This window comes from Caretta caretta, chromosome 16, assembly GCF_965140235.1.
Source record: "Caretta caretta isolate rCarCar2 chromosome 16, rCarCar1.hap1, whole genome shotgun sequence".
NCBI lineage: Eukaryota > Metazoa > Chordata > Testudines > Cheloniidae > Caretta > Caretta caretta.
The window spans coordinates 1,696,996-1,719,345 of NC_134221.1; the positions used below are offsets into that span (position 1 = coordinate 1,696,996).

General features: G+C 43.9%; 1 protein-coding gene across 13 annotated transcripts in view; it reads left to right on the forward strand.

The window, feature by feature from the left end:
- The first annotated feature begins 357 nt into the window (after window positions 1-357).
- The window catches only part of EXD3 (exonuclease 3'-5' domain containing 3), a 564,575-nt gene continuing 542,582 nt past the window's right edge, over window positions 358-22,350 (forward strand). For all 13 annotated transcript variants that reach the window (XM_075120432.1, XM_075120430.1, XM_048822833.2 and 10 more), the window contains exons 1-2: window positions 358-446; window positions 5,584-5,650. The gene's annotated coding sequence lies outside the window, so the exon portion shown is untranslated. The remainder of the gene's footprint in view (window positions 447-5,583; window positions 5,651-22,350) is intronic.

The window sequence follows — 22,350 nt, forward strand, 5'->3', positions numbered from 1 at the left end:
ATCCGCCCGTACCGAGAAGAGCCCAGGAGAGGGGACATGCGAGGGCACCCAAAGCCAAGGCAGTGGGGACACTGGGCGCCCTCCTTTACCCTCCGCCGCGTGTGGGCCGCGACGGGCTGAGGGCCCAGCGCCAGCCAGGCCGGCTTGCAGGCGCCAGAGGAGGTGGGAGCTGAGCTGGGGAGCAGGCCGCTGAGGATGCCCCATCCCTCGGGCAACCCCGGGCTTTCGGGCCGGGCACGCGCGGGCACGAGGGCGGGGCCGCGCACACACCGCCAGGGGGCGCTCTTCAGCCAGGCACGTTTCGCACCCTTCTCGGAGGGGCGGCCGCGGCCGATAGGCGGCGCTGCGGCGCGTGTCCCGGGAACCGCCCGCCGGGCGGCGGGGAAGGATTTGGGCGCCGCACGCCAGAGCCCGGCCGCGGCTACCGGCTTCCGGCGCGTTGTCAGGTGAGTGGCTCCGCAGGCTCCCCCCACGCCGCGCTCCGCCATGGGCCGGCAGCGGGACGCGGAGCCCGGGACGCGGAGCCCAGGCCCCGCCGGGCAGAGGGACCGGGCTGGACCCGGGGGCAGAGCAGGGAGCGGCCCGACTCTGTGCGGTGCCGGGGCCCCGAGGCCCAGCGAGGCCGGGCGCGGCCCCAGGGACGGCAGGTCCCCGCGGCCCCCGAGTCCGGAGGCCGCCCCGCTGCTTGGAGCCGGCCGCAGGGGTCCCTCAGGGCGGGGCGCTGCCCTCGGGGCCTGACGCTCCGCGCTGAAGAGGCGGGTGGCGGCGGACGGGGCTCGGGGCTCGGCCGGCCCCGGCCTCCAGCCCAGCCCAGCCCAGCCCAGCCCAGCGCTGCGCTGGCGCTTTGGCCGGTTGCCGGCTGCGCAGCAGTAAGCACGTCGCACGCTTTTCACCAGGGCCGCGCTTGGTGAATAAAAACTTGAGACTCCAAAAGGGGAGGCGGCAAACATCCACCCACAGTTTAGTTATTGAACATACAGCTGTGGCCAAAGGCCTCTGGTATTTTTGGAGGCAAAAAAACAGCTTCGGGAGACTTAATAGGAGCAAACCTGTTAATTTTTTGGGTTGTGGGGATTTTTTGGTTTTGTAAAACGGAGAACTGAGACGCATTAGTTGGCAAATGATGCCTTGATGAAACTGGCCATGCAGTGCTCTTTGCTAACACACTACTCGCTAAATTCATGAAGTTTCCAATTCTTACCACAGAAGGCCACCAATGGTGAATATTTTATACTGTAATCTCTGGTTGGGTTTATTATGACCCTTCATCTGTAAGCTGTTGTTCAAATAAAATGATGGAAATATATCACTACCATAAATCCCTCCTTTCCTGGTACCTTTAAGTGATGTGAATTTGCAATTTTCGGCACTGCCATTAGATGCCAGTATGGCACTAAGGAGCTGTGAGAGTTGCCGGATGTAGGATCATATACAGTCCAATATTTATGTAGCATCCTTCTTACACAGCATCACAGAATGTTTTAGGGAAAAGAGAAGAGGAAGATTTTCAGTTGGGGATTTAAAAAAGAAATTGCCTCAGGTGACAGTATTCCAATTAGTTGAGGCAGAATAAGAGTGCAAACAGGTGATATTATGAGGGAAATATTATTATGTTAATCATAAACTGCAGGGCTTTAAATAGGAAGAAATAGGCTTTGTCTACACTAGCACTTTTGTTGGCAAATGAGTCAAGGGTGTGAAAAAACACACCCTCAACAACAGTGTTAGTGTAGACAGTGCTATGTTGGCAGGAGGTACTCTCCTACCAACATAGCTAACACCGCTCATTGGCGTGGTTTAATTATGCCGGCAGGAGAGTGGCTACGTGGAAGACCTTACTTGTAAGGTCTGTAGTGTAGACATAGCCATATAATTAATGCACATTGCAAGATTTAAAGTAGTGTCCAAATGCTGAAACTGAGCAGTAGATGCAAAGAAGCTGTCCCATTATAGAGCTTTTTATGAACTATGTTGAAATTCCTCAAAAACAAACACATCTGCCCCATCTGATCAATATATAAACCATGACCATGACAGAATCTTGTCACGGCTGAACAACAGTCTATGCAAGTGATCAGTGCAGTGTTTCTCACTATCTTTTCTGTGCTATCATCTCCAAGACTGGGAATAACCATTGTCTCAGAGACAGAGAAATCTCTGAAGCATATGGAAGTCTCTAAAAATTAAAATGTTGATTTTTTAATGCCATTGGGCCAGAGCTATGTTTTTTATTAAAAAAACGGATAGGGTTCAGTGTATTTTATTAGTAATAATACTTTGTCCTTTTATATCGTACCTCACATCTCAAAGTGCTTCACAGTTCTGCCAGGTACTCTAGATAGATTATGTTATCCACTTTTTTACTCTGAGGGAAGTGACTTGCTCATGGTCATACAACAGGTAACCTAGGATTTCTGATTCCCAGTGCTTTTTCTAACAGTTATACACAGGCAACAAGAAGATACTCCAATGTATAGTGAAATACATCCCAAAAATCCAATGTATGCCTGGGTATAAGTTCCACAGACAGTCTTTTATGGATGGGGAGATGGAATCTACTGTAATTGTGTGCAGAAGAAGGAGCCATATTTGGCTCACCTGGTGCACAGGTAGTTTTATAATAACTTTTTGTGGAGTTTTGCACTTGCAGTAATTTAACAAAGGGTTTTTGTTAGAATAAAAACACTGATTTTTTTAAGACCTATTTAGTCAGGGGAAGGGTTTGAGCAACTCATTTGAAACTGCATCAGACTAATATTATTCACAGAACTCATTTGTGAGTTCAGAGGAGGAAAACCAACCCCATAAAGTTTTGCTTTGAAGATTTTGTGTACCTCCATGCCACAAAAAGTTTCTTTTCCAAAGACACTTAACAGTGTTTGTTAGTCCTTAAGATGAACTGTGTTAAAGGTGAAATGCAAAGCTGAAATGAGCGCAGCTCTTGGAAAAAAGTAGCCCCATGTGAGAACAGAAACATGCTCACTGTACTCAGTGTACATCACACTGGAATTCTGATGATCAAGGTCTTTGTTAGATATTTCATAGAATAGAAAAGGGATAAACTGGTATTTCACAATGTGTACGTGTGCTCTGTGGCTTTTAATCAGCCCCTGCTCTTCATTATGCAGCTGTGACCAAATAATGTAAATGTGAGGGTACTGACATTGTAGAGCAGTTCCTTTCTTGTTAACATACTCTGTGCTCTCATTGACATGCTCTTTACTACAATCTTACAAAGCAATTTATTCGTGGACATTGTTGACATGTGCATTGTGATATGTTCACACAAATCATGGCACATTAGCCAAGCTGTGCAGATATGTTTTATAGATGGGATGTACAGTAATGCATGCTCTATTGAATCTCACTACCATGAATTTCTGTGGTGCATGTCTTGCTCTTTCATCAGCTTGTCAGATGAGAAGAGCAGCTGGTAAATAACAGTCTCCAGAAACTCACCAGGATATAGTGTAAAAAGAAAAGGAGTACTTGTGGCACCTTAGAGACTAACCAATTTATTTGAGCATGAGCTTTCGTGACCTACAGCTCACTTCATCGGATGCATACCGTGGAAACTGCAGCAGACTTTATATACACACAGAGATCATGAAACAATACCTCCTCCCACCCCACTGTCCTGCTGGTAATAGCTTATCTAATAGCTTATCTAAAGTGATCATCAAGTTGGGCCATTTCCAGCACAAATCCAGGTTTTCTCACCCTCCAGCCCCCCTTCCCCCACACACAAACTCACTCTCCTGCTGGTAATAGCAGCATAATATTAATAATAGCTGGTAATAATAGCATAGGCTATTGCCAGCAGGAGAGTGAGTTTGTGTGTGGGGGGCTGGAGGGTGAGAAAACCTGGATTTGTGCTGGAAATGGCCCAACTTGATGATCACTTTAGATAAGCTATTACCAGCAGGACAGTGGGGTGGGGGGAGGTATTGTTTCATGATCTCTGTGTGTATATAAAGTCTGCTGCAGTTTCCACGGTATGCGTCCGATGAAGTGAGCTGTAGCTCACGAAAGCTCATGCTCAAATAAATTGGTTAGTCTCTAAGGTGCCACAAGTACTCCTTTTCTTTTTGCGAATACAGACTAACACGGCTGTTACTCTGAAACAGGATATAGTGTGAGGCTGTGGTTTCTCCGGTAGCAACAGTTAAGGTTGCAAAAGGTTTTCATTATCATCCCATGTTTTCTTTTGCTCATATCTTTCCCCAGAATTCTCATTCTGGACTGAAAGTTTCCATGCTTGGTATATGTTCGACGGTGATTACTTAAAATAAGAGGTTTCAGAGTAGCAGCCATGTTAGTCTGGATTCGCAAAAAGAAAAGGAGTACTTGTGGCACCTTAGAGACTAACACATTTATTTGAGCATAAGCTTTCGTGAGCTACAGCTCACTTCATCGGATGCGTGTGAGCTGTAGCTCACGAAAGCTTATGCTCAAATAAATTTGTTCGTCTCTTTGGTGCCACAAGTACTCCTTTTCTTTTTACTTAAAATAAGTTTCATGTAAATTCTTTCAGTCATGTTTGGGTTATGTGTCTCTGAAAGAAAAATTCCCACTTTAAGAACATTCAGGAAACTGTCTTTCCACTGCTGATCTTTTAAAAGTAGTCTTCCTCAAGGAAGGAGTTGTTAAGTCAGAAAAAGAATTGGGTGGAAAATAACAAAATCAGTTCATGTGGGATTGAGCACAGTAGGAATTTTGCACTGCTTGCAAAATGCATATGTAAATGTTTGCTGGATACAAGTAGTCACTTTGGTTTTTGTCAGATATAAAATGGCTTATAACTTTTGGGAAAATATTAATAATAATCATGTTTATTATGGTAGTGCCTGAGGCCCAAACAATAATGGGGCCTCGTGCTAGGTACTATACAAACAAAAGTAGGATTGTATCCGTTTGGGATTGAAACTTCACGTTTTTGGAAACAAAGGAAATAGATTTTGGCATTTTGAATTACGGGACAAAATTGCAACTTTTTTACTTTCAACTCAGAAATTATCAGAGTTACAAACTCTATGCAAGGCATGTTATATCATGTTATATTTAGTTATATCAAAGGGAAAGAGACCTGGGAGAAGTTTGATATAAATTGGCCACATAATTGAAAAATATTTTTTCTGGTTAGCAATTGCTGCAGTTGCCAGAGGGACATTACATGAGTGTGAACGGGAAGGAGATGGTCTCTCTGCTAAGCTGTGGTCCATGTGGGATGTGGAAATGTGGCACAGTTAACATTGCTTTTAAAATGCTTAGCTTTTGCATTTTTCACTCTTTAGTGATTTTAACTGTGCAATCCTAATATTACATTAGTGGAGATTTTGCATTTAGTAAGTAGTAGAGATGTTAGCAAGTGTTTAAGGCCCCATTTCAGGAAAGCAATTAAGCATGTGCTTAAATTCATCCCTATTCAGGTTAGCACTCAAGTACCTGCTTAACGTTAAGCATGTACTTAAATTCCATTGACCTCAGTCGGACTTGTACATGTGTTTAAGAGCTGTCCTGAATTAGGGACTAAGTATGTAGAGAAATCAGTAAACTCTAATAGGTTTGTTTAATTCCTTTTAGTGTATACAGTGGAGGAATTATTCTGTCATCACTGAACAGGCAACACATGCACTGTCCTCCTTCTTGGGTAAGTTTGCTGGTCCACTAGACGTAAATTTATTTAAGCTAATATTGATGAGTAGTTCTGTAAGATGGATGGCTCTGTTTTCATAGTTTGACAGTGAAATTTTAAAAATAAACTTAAACTGTGCTCTGAAGACCAATTTTATTGTGACTTGTCCGGTGTAGAGTTTGTTCATGATGGGACGGACTGCACCAGATCAAAAAGCATATGGTGCATGTTTGCAGGGTTCTGCTAGCATATTTTGTTCATGTAGATGCATTAAAGCAAACCTGAACAAAGGCAAAGTCACAGCTCTGAAAGCTTCTAGCAAGAACTTGCTCACCACCATTATTGTTTATATGGCCATTCTTACTGGTGATATCCTTTCAAACAAGTGTTTTATGATGAAAGAAAAGGAGTACTTGTGGCACCTTAGAGACTAACCAATTTATTTGAGCATGAGCTTTCGTGAGCCACAGCTCACTTCATCAGATGTGTACCGTGGAAACTGCAGCAGACTTTATATACACACAGAGAATATGAAACAATACCTCCTCCCACCCCACTGTCCTGCTGGTAATAGCTTATCTAAAGTGATCAACAGGTGGGCCATTTCCAGCACAAATCCAGGTTTTCTCACCCTCCACCCCCCCACACAAATTCACTCTCCTGCTGGTGCTAGCCCATCCAAAGTGACAACTCTTTACATAATCAAGTCGGGCTATTTCCTGCATAGATCCAGGTTTTCTCACTTCCCCCCCACCCCCATACACACACAAACTCACTCTCCTGCTGGTAATAGCTCATCTAAACTGACCACTCTCCAAGTTTAAATCCAAGTTAAACCAGAATATCTGGGGGGGTGGGGGGGGTAGGAAAAAACAAGAGGAAACAGGCTACCTTGCATAATGACTTAGCCACTCCCAGTCTCTATTTAAGCCTAAATTAATAGTATCCAATTTGCAAATGAATTCCAATTCAGCAGTTTCTCGCTGGAGTCTGGATTTGAAGTTTTTTTGTTTTAAGATAGCGACCTTCATGTCTGTGATTGCGTGACCAGAGAGATTGAAGTGTTCTCCGACTGGTTTATGAATGTTATAATTCTTGACATCTGATTTGTGTCCATTTATTCTTTTACGTAGAGACTGTCCAGTTTGACCAATGTACATGGCAGAGGGGCATTGCTGGCACATGATGGCATATATCACATTGGTGGATGTGCAGGTGAACGAGCCTCTGATAGTGTGGCTGATGTTATTAGGCCCTGTGATGGTGTCCCCTGAATAGATATGTGGGCACAATTGGCAACGGGCTTTGTTGCAAGGATAAGTTCCTGGGTTAGTGGTTCTGTTGTGTGGTATGTGGTTGTTGGTGAGTATTTGCTTCAGGTTGCGGGGCTGTCTGTAGGCAAGGACTGGCCTGTCTCCCAAGACTTGTGAGAGTGTTGGGTCATCCTTTAGGATAGGTTGTAGATCCTTAATAATGCGTTGGAGGGGTTTTAGTTGGGGGCTGAAGGTGACGGCTAGTGGCGTTCTGTTATTTTCTTTGTTAGGCCTGTCCTGTAGTAGGTAACTTCTGGGAACTCTTCTGGCTCTATCAATCTGTTTCTTTACTTCTGCAGGTGGGTATTGTAGTTGTAAGAAAGCTTGACAGAGATCTTGTAGGTGTTTGTCTCTGTCTGAGGGGTTGGAGCAAATGCGGTTGTATCGCAGAGCTTGGCTGTAGACGATGGATCGTGTGGTGTGGTCAGGGTGAAAGCTGGAGGCATGCAGGTAGGAATAGCGGTCAGTAGGTTTCCGGTATAGGGTGGTGTTTATGTGGCCATTGTTTATTAGCACTGTAGTGTCCAGGAAGTGGATCTCTTGTGTGGACTGGACCAGGCTGAGGTTGGTGGTGGGATGGAAATTGTTGAAATCATGGTGGAATTCCTCAAGGGCTTCTTTTCCATGGGTCCAGATGATGAAGATGTCATCAATATAGCGCAAGTAGAGTAGGGGCTTTAGGGGACGAGAGCTGAGGAAGCGTTGTTCTAAATCAGCCATAAAAATGTTGGCATACTGTGGGGCCATGCGGGTACCCATAGCAGTGCCGCTGATCTGAAGGTATACATTGTCCCCAAATGTGAAATAGTTATGGGTAAGGACAAAGTCACAAAGTTCAGCCACCAGGTTAGCCGTGACATTATCGGGGATAGTGTTCCTGACGGCCTGTAGTCCATCTTTGTGTGGAATGTTGGTGTAGAGGGCTTCTACATCCATAGTAGCCAGGATGGTGTTATCAGGAAGATCACCGATGGATTGAAGTTTCCTCTATTCCAGCTATTACCAGCAGGATAGTGAGTTTGTGTGTGTGGTTTTTGGAGGAGGGTGAGGGGGTGAGAGAACCTGGATTTGTGCAGGAAATGGCCCACCTTGATTATCATGCACATTGTGAAGAGAGTTGTCACTTTGGATGGGCTATTACCAGCAGGAGAGTGAGTTTGTGTGTGGGGGGGTGGAGGGTGAGAAAACCTGGATTTGTGCTGGAAATGGCCCAACTTGATGATCACTTTAGATAAGCTATTACCAGCAGGACAGTGGGGTGGGAGGAGGTATTGTTTCATGATCTCTGTGTGTATATAATGTCTGCTGCAGTTTCCACGGTATGCATCCGATGAAGTGAGCTGTAGCTCACGAAAGCTCATGCTCAAATAAATTGGTTAGTCTCTAAGGTGCCACAAGTACTCCTTTTCTTTTTGCGAATACAGACTAACACGGCTGTTCCTCTGAAACCTGTTTTATGATGATTTATGATATGGCAGTCATATTTGGGAACAGATTTGGGAGGTTCCTTTACCTTTTGATCTGTGGACTTCATATGTGATTCCCATTGGCATTGCAAAGGTTGGATTCATTTGTGTCCCAATTCATGCCATTTCATTTCATGATCCAGAATGTTAGAGTGAATTTCCATATTTAGTACATTCAGACTCCTTTGAACATAGTAGAAGCCCAACTAGAGAAGCCTAGAGGATCTCACATGTCCATGCTAAGCAAATAGGATCTCAGTTTATAAGGTCTCTTCAAAATGACCACCTCACTCCAGTTCCTCGTAGACATAGTAGATTGTGTAGAACTCAGTTTATGTGCCTTGGAAGGGCGACACTGAGCTATTGGCGCTTTGGTTTCAAGTGTGTTGTTCTAGGTATTTTTAATCTGAAGTTTAGACAACTAAACCATCAAGTAGCAGGGCCTGTGGATTAAAAAGTAACCCAAAGACATTTGCAAAGGAGTAATTCACAAATTAGCTCTATTTGATTTATTTTTCCCTGTTGTTCAAGTGGGAATGAAGTGTGGCATAGTCATTAAAAATGCCATAAAAATCTGATTCCATTCTGAGCATAGTCACCCCTTTACTTATTCTAAAACGTCACCTTCAATTTCACTAGGGGGCAGTCTTTCATATTAAAAATATTTGGACTGCCACACAGATCACCATTAACAAGATTACATTTCTGTTAGAGAGATAGATATTGATGTAAACATAATTCTTAATTTGCTGTTCTGAAGAGTACAAAGTTTAGGATCTGGGATATATCACTCATACTGTGTGTGGGAGGTACTAGCGGTCTATCAGCTAACTATCACACTTCCTTAACTATGGATTTAATTACCTAAATAATATGCTTTTATCAGTGTAGTTACAGTATGGATTGGCATGACCCCATTGAGAGCTGTTATAGTTCCTTTAGTATTTTTTAATGCTCCCATCACCATTTCTTTAAAAAAAAAAACCTCTTTAAATATAGAGCACCAAAAACCACCCCCATTAACTCTGGGGTTCTAATCCCAGCACTGACTCCCTCTATGATCATGGACAAATCATTTAATATCTCTTCTTCAGATTCCCATCTATAATATGCAGGGTAATAATTCCTACCTTACAAAGAGTTTGTGAGAATGAATGAATGAATGGGCATAAAGTGCTTTGAAATTGAAAAGTGTTTATATTAAGTGTTAAGTATTATTAAAGTGTTGAGAAAAGTGGCAGAAGCCAGGAAAATCAAATGTAAGACAGATGGTTAACTCTCACCAGTGAGGGGTGTGATTTTGTTTTTTGTTCTGATAATACTTTAAATTAAAGGCAAGTAATCTGCTTTAGCTTTGAATTTCCTAGCTATTAGAATCATAGAGTCATAGAATATCAGGGTTGGAAGGGACCTCAGGAGGTCATCTAGTCCAACCCCCTTCTCAAAGCAGGACCAATCCCCAATTTTTGCCCCAGATCCCTAAATGGCCCCCTCAAGGATTGAACTCGCAACCCTGCGTTTGAGCATTGAGGCCAATGCTCAAACCACTGAGCTATCCCTCATAAGATGAGCCTTATTCGCATGTAGGAGTCATGGCTTGGCTGTGAATATACTCTATGACTTACTGATGTTGATTTAAAAAAAAAATTCAGAGCCACCCAGTTTAATTTGATGCAGTTTCTGAATAATTCACATTGGATCATACCCAGATTGAGTAGTCTTACTTAAATAAATGGTACTTACTTCATATACCAGACCCATGGCTGTATAGCATAAATCTCAATTTCAGTGCATTGCTTTACTGTAACTGTAAATTCCCTCTCCAGTTTCAGTAATATTCATTAGTTGTTGTTTAGCCGTTTTCATCTACAGACCTCAAAGCACTTTACAAAGATGGGCCAGTATTTTTATTTCCTTTTACAGATGAGGAAATTGAAGTACAGAAAGAGAGAGTGAATTGGCCTAATTCATACAATAGGTCAGTGATAAAGCTGGAAACAGAACCCAATTTTCCCTGTCCACTGGGCCACACTACTTTATAGTGCCTTCAGAGCCTCTTAAGAAGTAGTCGTTATCTGGATTACACAGAGGGTGATAATGCCAACCTGAGAGGTTATGTGACTTGTCCATGGTCACTGAGGACACCTGTCTCTGAACTTACCATGGAATTCATATCTCCTGGCTCCAGATCCTTTGCTTTAGCCAGAAGATCATTCTTTGCTGTATGCCTTAAAGACTTCTGTCATGCGCTGTGAACTCCTAAAATGCTATAGGGCTGTAATTTTATTTTTGGGATGCAGAATAATTTTTAAAGATGAAGTACTGCCCACTCTATCCCCTCCCCTCTCCTGCTTTCCCCAGGTTTTCTCTGGTAAGAATGGGAGGCCTCTAGTGGACCCATTCTCTCCCTCTAGTACTGCTCCATAATCATTGTAGGCAAAGCGTGCAGCAAGTTGAAGGGGAGGGGAGACAGAGAACTTACTGCCAACATGTCCTCCCTACTTCCACTGATCAGATGGTGGCAGTGGGAGGAAAGCAGGAGCTGAGCCCTGGTGTGAGTGACTACTGAACTGTGGGAAGGATGGGGTCTTGAGCCCCTTGCACAAACCTCCAGGTAGTTGATTGGCATGAGCCAAGAACTGATGGAACTGTATCCCTGTTCAGCAGGGACTCAAATGGCCAGCTCTGCAAAATGGAATTCTCCTACTCAGGGCAATGGAAGATCATGGCCAGGGCTTTAAAAGCATTTGATTTCTGCAATTGTGTTAAAGGCTTGGGGTTCTGAACTCATAAACAGCTTCTTAGCTTTGTTTCAGAGGTGGCTGCTTTTCAGTGAGAGGCAAAATGAATAATGTATATATTGTTCTGAAATGCTTTGGGATATTCCAGAATGAAAGGTAGTGTCAGCGTGTAAATGTTAGATATTATCACAATCATCACTGTATCTTCATCTTCTAAAAAAATTTTTTTTGTGCCAGAAGAGCAAAGGTGAAATGGAATAAGCACACATTTTCCAGATAGGATTCTGAGGTGACATTTTTATAGCAATTCTCACTTAGGGGATGAGAAGGGGGTGGTTTTAACTCTTTCTGAAGGGCTTTGCCCTCATTATTCCCATCAGTGATAACAGAATTTGAATGACAAAAACTTGTATCCCAAAAATTCTCCCCTTACTTACATTCTATGCCAAGTCACACTTTCTCATCCTCTCCCTACTTTACCACACACACAAGGTGGGCATTGTGGAACAAAATTTGGAGTATGGTTCTCCATATAAGCTGGTGAAGGGAAGCCCCAGATGCTTGTATGAAATACTTTTCTCTGCTGTCAAGTACTGTCTCCTACAACTTTTTTCTCACAGTTCAGTTCCACAAACTAACTGGAAAGGCTAGTTTAGTTTTATGGCACAGTTTATATTTTGGTTTGCATCTTACTTTGAAGGCTCATCTGAGTAGTATAATGACATGTTTGCATGTGTCAGCCAATCACTTAACAATGACCTATGGGTGTTAAATGTCATTAATACACGCCAGCATCCTCTTTGCTTGAGGGCTGTAATCAGTTCCAGGTACCATCTGATTTTTATTTAAAACACACTGCTGCAGTCCTTAGTCCGATCTACAGTTACATTTCAGTATTGTGCTTAGAATGTTCTGCCAAGTTCTTCTCGTTTTTTAGTGTACACCAGCAATGGTGCAACTGGTTAGGATCTAGAGACCAATGGGGGTGTTTCTGGTGGAGTTCCAAGGACGGAGTAAAGCTGGTAACTTCTTGAGCACCTCTTTAAAGTTACTGGGAGAATCAGTGCCTAAGGACTTTAAGTCTCATGTATTTTTTGTTGGTTTCAGTATACGCTGCATGTTAAGATTCTGTGCTGATGTGGGCAGGCAGTGGCAGCCACTGCACAAAGTTTTATACATATATAAGAATGTATGTCTGAAAAGAAAGTGTTAAAAGCTATTTGGAATAAGATAGGGCCTGTGCTAGTAAAAGGGGAGAAAGTCAGGAGAGGAAGAGAGGGATTGGCTGTCGGTTAGAAGAAAACATGGACTTTATGTCAATCCTTCATCTGGATTAGTGCAGGAAAATGGCAGGGTTCAATGTGATAATGCCAATGGAGTGAGCTGCTTTCTTGTCACCAGCAATGCTCCTTTGGAGCGAGATCTAACCCCCACAATGAGTAGAGAGGAGCTGTTTAGATAAGAGCTGAATGGTTTTGGCAGGCTGACATGGAATAGATTAAATACGAGAGTAAATAGCTCTAAACAGAGCAAATGCAAAACTTTTGGGAAATACTCAAAGAAAGTAAAATGAAGAAATAATTTTGTGTACAGTGTCCAGAGTGATTTTAAAACCCACTTGTTCCCTGTCCAAATAAATGCTTATTTCAGCCAAACAGAACTCTTTCTCCATGATTTATTATACCAGTTAAGATATAAGCCCTGTGTGTAGAGCTGTCAATTTAACAGAACAGCTTTCTTTCTCCTTTCAGATTTAAGCCACATGTTGTTGTATCAACAGAGTCTTTGTCTCTGCTCAGTTATGAGTTACCACTGTTTTTTAAAAGCAAAAATATGTGATTTTTTTAATAGTCCATTTAGGGATGTAAAAGGTTAACCGGTAAACATTAGGCTTACTGATTAACTGGCCTTAACTGTTAACCATGGCGATCCCCTGCCGGCAGCAGAGACTGCAGCCCTGGCCACGCCGGGCCAGCAGGAGGGATCCTGGCCACACCAGGCTGGCAGGCGGCCGGCCAGAGCAGCCCTGGCCGCGTGGGCGGGCTGTCCAGAGGGGCCTCAGCCCCGGCTATGTCGGGCTGGTCAGTGGGATGCTGGCGGAACCCAAGCCCCAGCCGGGCTGGAGGGGGCTCGAGCTCTGGCCGTGCTGTGCTGGCTGGCTGGAGAAACCCCAGCGACAGCCCTGGCGGAGCTACCTCAGTTAATGGTTAACTGGTTAAACAGTATAATTTTAATCATTTAACTGGTTAATTTAAACCAATATTTAGATCCCTAGTCCCATTATAGAAGCCAAAGGTGAGCTATTTGGAGGTGAATACCCAATTGTGACTGTTTAAATAATGTGAAGGTTGTGATGCAAAGTCAAAGAAGGCCTTTCCAGCTTCTACTCCCTTCACCATTGTGATGGAAGATCCAACAATGTGATGTGAGGACACACTGTTATCCTTAGCCTAGAATTTTCTAGCTTTTCCCAGCTTGTGCAGTGATATTAAGCATAGCCTTTTCTACTTAAATCTAATTTCCTTCCTATTAAAAATGGACCTGTAGAAGCTTATTCACATTTCCTTCCTTCCTACTTGCCCGCAGATAGTGGAACAGTCCTTTTTGCAGCCCTCCTGCTTTCCCGGAAGAGGAAAATTTATCGATTGGTATTACGGATGTTGTTCTTTCTTGAGTAAATATATATTTAATTAGCAAAGGTGCAGCTTCTTAAGACATCTGTATATAGGTGCAAAACTGAAAATTAGAGCTGGTCCAATAGAGTAAAACAGTACTCTAAATTAGCTGTGCCTAACAATTTGAAACCTAGAGCTGGCCTTTCTCTCCAGCAGTCCAAGAGGTCACCTGACCATTCCCCTATATCGGAGTAGCATGGAGAAGGAGTTCAGAAGCCCTGCTTCTCCTCTTTCTTCCCCCTCTCCTCCCCAAGCTGCCAGCTTGATGGGGTGGATGCAGCCAAAGGAGGAACAGATGCAGTTTCTGTCTCAGCGGTTCTAGTTTGTGCTGTACTGTTGTCAGCCCTCAGCACCTCCTTTGGTTCTTCCTCTGATGTCAGTGCAGTGGATGCTGCTTAAAGTGTTGAGATAGTTGTGTGTGGTGATGTGTAGAGAGGCCAGAATGAATATGAGTCCCAACCCACAAGGAGTCCCTCTGGTGTTTAAAGAGTCTGCACTACGGTCCAGTTCCATATGGAAGGGTTATTCTAAAGAGGCCAAGAAAACAGCCTCCTTGGGGATTAGACAATCCATGGCAGGAAAAGAAAGAAGCTGTTGTCCATCTACCTAAAAGCAAATGCATGAATTGCAGGCCTGGCAAAATGCACTGTTATCCTGGAAGGGGACATCTTCCCAAAGATCAGACAAACTGTGGGGTGGAAGGCTCTTGAGGAAGAATACTGATCTGGAGAAAGGGGTAAACAGTGAGATGGCAAAGTTTGCAGATGATACTAAACTGCTCAAGATAGTTAAGATGAAAGCAGACTGTGAAGAACTTCAAAAAGATCTCACAAAACTAAGTGATTGGGCAACAAAATGGCAAATGAAATGTAATGTGGATAAATGTAAAGTAATGCACACTGGAAAAAATAACCCCAATTATACATACAATATGATGGGGGCTAATTTAGCTACAACAAATCAGGAGAAAGATCATCGTGGATAGTTCTCTGAAGTCGTCCATGCAGTGAGCAGCGGTAGTCAAAAAAGCAAACGGGGATGTTAGAAATCATTAAAAAAGGGATAGAGAATAAGATGGAGAATATCTTATAGCTCTTATATAAATCCATGGTATGCCCACATCTTGAATACTGTGTACAGATGTGGGTCCCCTCATTTCAAAAAAGATATACTGGCATTAGAAAAGGTTCAAAAAAGGGCAACTAAAATGATTAGGGGTTTGGAATGGGTCCCATATGAGGAGAGATTAAAGAGGCTAGGACTTTTCATCTTGGAAAAGAGGAGACTAAGGGGGGATATGATAGAGGTCTATAAAATCATGAGTCGTGTGGAAAAAGTAAATAAGGAAAAGTTATTTACTTGTTCCCATAATCTAAGAACGAGGGGCCACCAAATGAAATTAATGGGCAGCAGGTTTAAAACAAATAAAAGGAAGTTCTTCACTCAGCGCACAGTCAACCTGTGGAACTCCTTGCCTGAGGAGGTTGTGAAGGCTAGGACTATAACAGGGTTTAAAAGAGAACTGGATAAATTCATGGAGGTTAAGTCCATTAATGGCTATTAGCCAGGATGGGTAAGGAATGGTGTCCCTAGCCTCTGTTTGCCCAGAGGGTGGAGATGGAAGGTAGGAGAGAGATCACTTGATCATTACCTGTTAGGTTAACTTCCTCTGGGGCATCTGGCATTGGCCGCTGTTGGCAGACAGGATACTGGGCTGGATGGACCTTTGGTCTGACCCAGTATGGCCATTCTTATGTTCTTGGCAGCAAGCATGCAGATGTTAGTCACAGAACTTACATGGTCCGATAATGTTCAGAGGACTGTTAAAAATACACAAACAAGTGAAGTCTGTGCAAAAGGAAGCCAGTTCCTTCATTTCCGAGACATCGCTGAACACTGTCAAGTTCTCTGCATGAGCCAACGTGCAAATGCTTCTTGCACAGACCAACTCCTTGACTTTAAGGTCAGAAGGGTCCATTATGATCATCTAGTCTGACCTCCTGCACAACGCAGGCCACCGAATCTCACCCACCCACTCCTGTAACAAACCCCTGACCTATGTCTGAGCTACTGAAGTCCTCAACTCGTGGTTTAAAAACTTCAAGGAGCAGAGAATCCTCCAGCAAGTGACCCATGTCCCATGTTGCAGAGGAAGGTGAAAACCCCCCAGGGTCTCTACCAATCTTCCCTGGAGGAAAATTCCTTCCCGACCCCAAATATAGCAATCTGCTAAACCCTGAGCATGTGGGCAAGATTCACTAGCCAGACACTCAGGAAAGAATTCTCTGTAGTAACACAGATCTCACCCTATCTAGTGTCCCATCACAGGCCATTGGGCATATTTACTGCTAATAGTCAAAGATCAATTAAGTGCCAAAATTAGGCTATCCCATCATACCATCACCTCTATAAACTTATCAAGCTTAGTCTTGAAGCCAGATATGTCTTTTGCCTCCATTGCTCCCCTTGGAAGGCTATTCCAGAGCTTCACTCTTCTGATGGTTAGAAACCTTGGTCTAATTTCAAGTCTAAATTTCCTGATGGCCAGTTTATATCCATTTGTTCTTGTGTCCACATTTGTACTGAGTTTAAATAATTCCTCTCCCTCCCTGGTACTTATCCATATGATATATTTTAGAGAGCAATCATCATCTCCCCTCAGCCTTCTTTTGGTTAGGCTAAACAAGCCAAGCTCTTTGAGTCTCCTTTCATAAGACAGGTTTTCCATTCCTCAGATCATCTAGTAGCCCTTCTCTGCACCTGTTCCAGTTTGAATTCATCCTTCTTAAACATGGGAGACCAGAACTGCACACAATATTCCAGATGAGGTCTCACCAGTGCCTTGTATAACAGTACTAACATCTCCTTATCTTTACTGGAAATACCTCGCCTGATGCATCCAAAGACCGCATTAGCTTTTTTCACAGCCATATCACATTGGCGGCTCATACTCATCCTGTGATCAACCAGTACTCCGAGGTCCTTCTCCTCCTCTGTTACTTCCAAGTGATGCGTCCCCAGTTTATAACAAACATTCTTGTTATTAATCCCTAAATGCGTGACCTTGCACTTCTCACTATTAAATTTCATCCTATTACTATTACTCCACTTAACAAGGTCATCCAGATCCTCCTGTATGATATCCCTGTCCTTCTCTAAATTGGCAGTACCTCCCAGCTTTGTATAATCCGCAAACTTTATTAGCACACTCCCACTTTTTGTGCCGAGGTCAGTAATAAAAAGATTAAATAAGATTGGTCCCAAAACCGATCCCTGAGGAACTCCACTAGTAACCTCCTTCCAGCCTGACGGTTCACCTTTCAGTATGACCCGTTGTAGTCTCCCCTTTAACCAGTTCCTTATCCACCTTTCAATGTTCATATTGATCCCCATCGTTTCCAATTTCATAGAATCATAGAATATCAGGGTTGGAAGGGACCTCAGGAGGTCATCTAGTCCAACCCCCTGCTCAAAGCAGGACCGATCCCCAACTAAATCATCCCAGCCAGGGCTTTCTCAAGCCTGACCTTAAAAACTTCTAAGGAAGGAGATTCCACCACCTCCCTAGGTAACGCATTCCAGTGCTTCACCACCCTCCTAGGGAAAACGTTTTTCCTAATATCCAACCTAAACCTCCCCCACTGCAACTTGAGACCATTACTCCTTGTTCTGTCATCTGTTACCACTGAGAACAGTCTAGATCCATCCTCTTTGGAACCCCGTTTCAGGTAGTTGAAAGCAGCTATCAAATCCCCCCTCATTCTTCTCTTCCACAGACTAAACAATCCCAGTTCCCTCAGCCTCTCCTCAGAAGTCATGTGTTCCAGTCCCCTAATAATTTTTGTTGCCCTTGGCTGGACTCTTTCCAATTTTTCCACATCCTTCTTGTAGTGTGGGGCCCAAAACTGGACAGAGTACTCCAGATGAGGCCTCACCAATGTTGAATAGAGGGAATGATCACGTCCCTCAATCTGCTGGCAATGCCCCTACTTGTACATCGCAAAATGCCGTTGGCCTTCTTGGCAACAAGGGCACACTGTTGACTCATATCCAGCTTCTCGTCCACTGTAACCCCTAGATCCTTTTCTGCAGAACTGCTGCCTAACCATTCGGTCCCTAGTCTGTAGCGGTGCATGGGATTCTTCCATCCTAAGTGCAGAACTCTGCACTTGTTGTTGTTGAACCTCAGACTTCTTTTGTCTAGGGCCCTAGGGTATCCTATGCCTACCCTCCAGCATATCTACCTCTCCTCCCAGTTTAATATCATCTGCAAACTTGCTGAGGGTGCAATCCACTCCATCCTCCACATCATTTATGAAAATATTGAACAAAACCAGCCCGAGGACCGACCCTTGGGGCACTCTACTTGATACCGGCTGCCAACTAGACCTGGAGCCATTGATCAGTACCCGTTGAGCCTGACAATCTAGCCAGCTTTCTATCCACCTTATAGTCCATTCATCCAGCTCATACTTCTTTATCTTGCTGGCAAGAATACTGTGGGAGACAGTGTCAAAAGCTTTACTAAAGTCAAGGAACAATACGTCCACTGCTTTCCCCTCATCCACAGAGCCAGTTATCTCGTCATAGAAGCCAATTAGATTAGTCAGGCATGACTTGCCCTTGTTGAATCCATGCTGACTGTTCCTGATCACTTTCCTCTCATGCAAGTGCTTCAGAATTGATTCTTTGAGGACCTGCTCCATGATTTTTCCAGGGATTGAGGTGAGGCTGACTGGCCTGTAGTTCCCAGGATCCTCCTCCTTCCCTTTTTTAAAGATGGGCACTACATTAGTCTTTTTCCAGTCGTCCGGGACCTCCCCCGATCGCCATGAGTTTTCAAAGATAATGGCCAATGGCTCTGCAATCACATCCACCAACTCCTTTAGCACTCTTGGATGCAGCGCATCCGGCCCCATGGACTTGTACTCGTCTAAGTTTTTCTTGTACTCGAACCACTTCTTTCTTCACAGAGGGCTGGTCACCTGCGCCCCATGCTGTGCTGCCCAGTGCAGCAGTCTGGGAGCTGACCTTGTTCATGAAGACAAAACCGGTCCTGGGGCCGGTTTTGTTCAATATCTTCATAAATGATCTGGAGGATGGTGTGGATTGCACTCTCAGCAAATTTGCGGATGATACTAAACTGGGAGGAGTGGTAGATATGCTGGAGGGGAGGGATAGGATACAGAAGGACCTAGACAAATTGGAGGATTGGGCCAAAAGAAATCTGATGAGGTTCAATAAGGATAAGTGCAGGGTCCTGCACTTAGGACGGAAGAACCCAATGCACAGCTACAGACTAGGGACCGAATGGCTAGGCAGCAGTTCTGCGGAAAAGGACCTAGGGGTGACAGTGGACGAGAAGCTGGATATGAGTCAGCAGTGTGCCCTTGTTGCCAAGAAGGCCAATGGCATTTTGGGATGTATAAGTAGGGGCATAGCGAGCAGATCGAGGGACGTGATCGTTCCCCTCTATTCGACATTGGTGAGGCCTCATCTGGAGTACTGTGTCCAGTTTTGGGCCCCACACTTCAAGAAGGATGTGGATAAATTGGAGAGAGTCCAGCGAAGGGCAACAAAAATGATTAGGGGTCTGGAACACATGAGTTATGAGGAGAGGCTGAGGGAGCTGGGATTGTTTAGCCTGCAGAAGAGAAGAATGAGGGGGGATTTGATAGCTGCTTTCAACTACCTGAAAGGGGGTTCCAAAGAGGATGGCTCTAGACTGTTCTCAATGGTATCAGATGACAGAACGAGGAGTAATGGTCTCAAGCTGCAGTGGGGGAGGTTTAGATTGGATATTAGGAAAAACTTTTTCACTAAGAGGGTGGTGAAACACTGGAATGCGTTACCTAGGGAGGTGGTAGAATCTCCTTCCTTAGAGGTTTTTAAGGTCAGGCTTGACAAAGCCCTGGCTGGGATGATTTAACTGGGAATTGGTCCTGCTTCGAGCAGGGGGTTGGACTAGATGACCTTCTGGGGTCCCTTCCAACCCTTATATTCCATGATTCTATGATTCTAAGACAGAGGCAAAAAAAGCATTGAGCACATTACCTTTTTCCACATCCTCTGTCACTAGGTTGCCTCCCTCATTCAGTAAGGGGCCCACACTTTCCTTGACTTTCTTCTTGTTAACATACGTGAAGAAACCCTTCTTGTTACTCTTAACATCTCTTGCTAGCTGCACCTCCAGGTGTGATTTGGCCTTCCTGATTTCACTCCTGCATGACCGAGGAATATTTTTATACTCCTCCCTGGTCATTTGTCCAATCTTCCACTTCTTGTTAGCTGCTTTTTTGCGTTTAATATCAGCAAGGATTTCACTGTTAAGCCAAGCTGGTCGCCTGCCATATTTACTATTCTTTCTACACATCGGGATGGTTTGTCCCTGTAACCTCAATAAGTATTCTTTAAAATACATTGAGCTCTCCTGGACTCCTTTCCCCCTCATGTTATTCTCCCAGGGGATCCTGCCCATCCATTCCGTGAGGTTGTCAAAATCTGCTTTTTTGAAGTCCAGGGTCCGTATTCTGCTGCTCTCCTTTCTTCCTTGTGTCAGGATCCTGAACTCGACCATCTCATGGTCACTGCCTCCCAGGTTCCCATCCACTTTTGCTTCCTCTACTAATTCTTCCCCGTTTCTGAGCAGCAGGTCAAGAAGAGCTCTGCCCCTAGTTGGTTCCTCCAGCACTTGCACGAGGAAATTGTCCCCTACATTTTTCCAAATTTTCCATTTTTTGACATCACCCTTGTTGCTCACACTTCTAAGCTTAATCCAGAGACAATTAGCTAATAATACCTCTTGTGGAACTGTATCAAATGCCTTACTGAAATGAAGGTAAATTAGATCCACTGCATTTCCTTTGTCTAAAAAATCTGTTACCTTCTCAAAGAAGGAGATTAGGTTGGTTTGGCACGATCTACCTTTTGTAAAACCATGTTGTATTTTGTGCCAATTACCATTGACCTCAATGTCCTTAACTACTTTCTCCTTCAAAATTTTTTCCAAGACCTTACATACTACAGATGTCAAACTAACAGGCCTGTAGTTACCCAAATTACTTTTCTTTCCTTTTTTAAAAATAGGAACTATGTTAGCAATTCTCCAGTCATACGGTACAACCCCTGAGTTTACAGATTCATTACAAATTCTTGCTAATGGGCTTGCAATTTCATGTGCCAGTTTCTTTAATATTCTTGGATGAAGATTATCCAGGCCCCCCGATTTAGTCCCAGTAAGCTGCTTGAGTTTGGCTTCCACCTTGGATGTGGTAAAATCTACCTCCGTATCCTCATTCCCATTTGTCATCCTACCATTATCCCTAAGCTCCTCACTAGCCTCATTAAAGACTGAGGCAAAGTATTTGTTTAGATATTGGGCCAAGCCTAAATTATCCTTAACCTCCAATCAATCCTCAGTGTTTAGTGGACCCACTTCTTTCTTTGTTTTATTTATATATGGCTATAGAACCTCCCAAAGCCCTCCTTATAGCACCACTGCCTGAGCCATCTGTTGATCATCATAATCTTGTCATAACGTTGTTGCCCTTCTCTAGGAACAGGCAGAATCCCACTGATGATCACCTGTGCCTCGATTTCCTTAAGTGTGTTCCCCAGTCTGGCATAGTCTCCCTTGATACATTCCAGCGAGAATCTAGCCGTATCATTTGTTCCCACATGAAGGACAATCAGTGGATTCTTTCCCGATCCTGTTAGGATCTTCTTCAGCCTCAGATCCACATCCCGTAGCTTGGCACCCAGCAGATAGCACACCCTTCTGTTCTCTAGATCAGCTCTGGTTACAGGCTTGTCTGTTCTTCTCAGTAAGGAGTCCTCAATCACTTAGACCTGCCTTTTCCTGGTGATGGTGCGATTCTCCGGTCTATCCCCTGTTCCGTCTGGCTGCAGTTGAAGATTGAAAGGCAGAAAGCCATGGTTGCCTGCTTTTGTTTCTTTCCTTGCAGATTGGCCTCCCATCTCTGCCCAGACGCCTTTCCCATGGGTGAAGTATGCCTTTCAAAAAAGTAATAAAACACTAAATTTTGGAAAAGTGCTCTCTTCAAACTCACCTGACTTTTCATCGTCTTCCTTATTTAGATCCCTTCTTAACCAAACTACCCCCTCCAAACGTTGTGTGAGTGCTGGATATTAAGATTAAATTCATCCACTTACGAGCTGGTCACTATTGTTATATGGACATTATTATCTTTCTTCAAACAAATAAAAAATTACATCTCCCCAGAGCAGCAATAAATGCAATGCTCCATGCGACTGTCATGCAATAATTACTATCTGTCCCATAGTCAAACCCACAGCACTACCCTATGTTGCTGTGTTACCTCCTGAACAATTCCATTGAAAATGCTTCCCTTCCTGCTTCAGGGTCTGCCCTAATGCGTAATTGCTTTCACTATCAGGAAGTGTTTCCTAAAGTCTAAACCTAAATTTCTCCCTTACTTTCTTTGGGGCTAGGCTGTTACTTCCTACACCAGTACATTCAGATAATGTGAATAATCCACT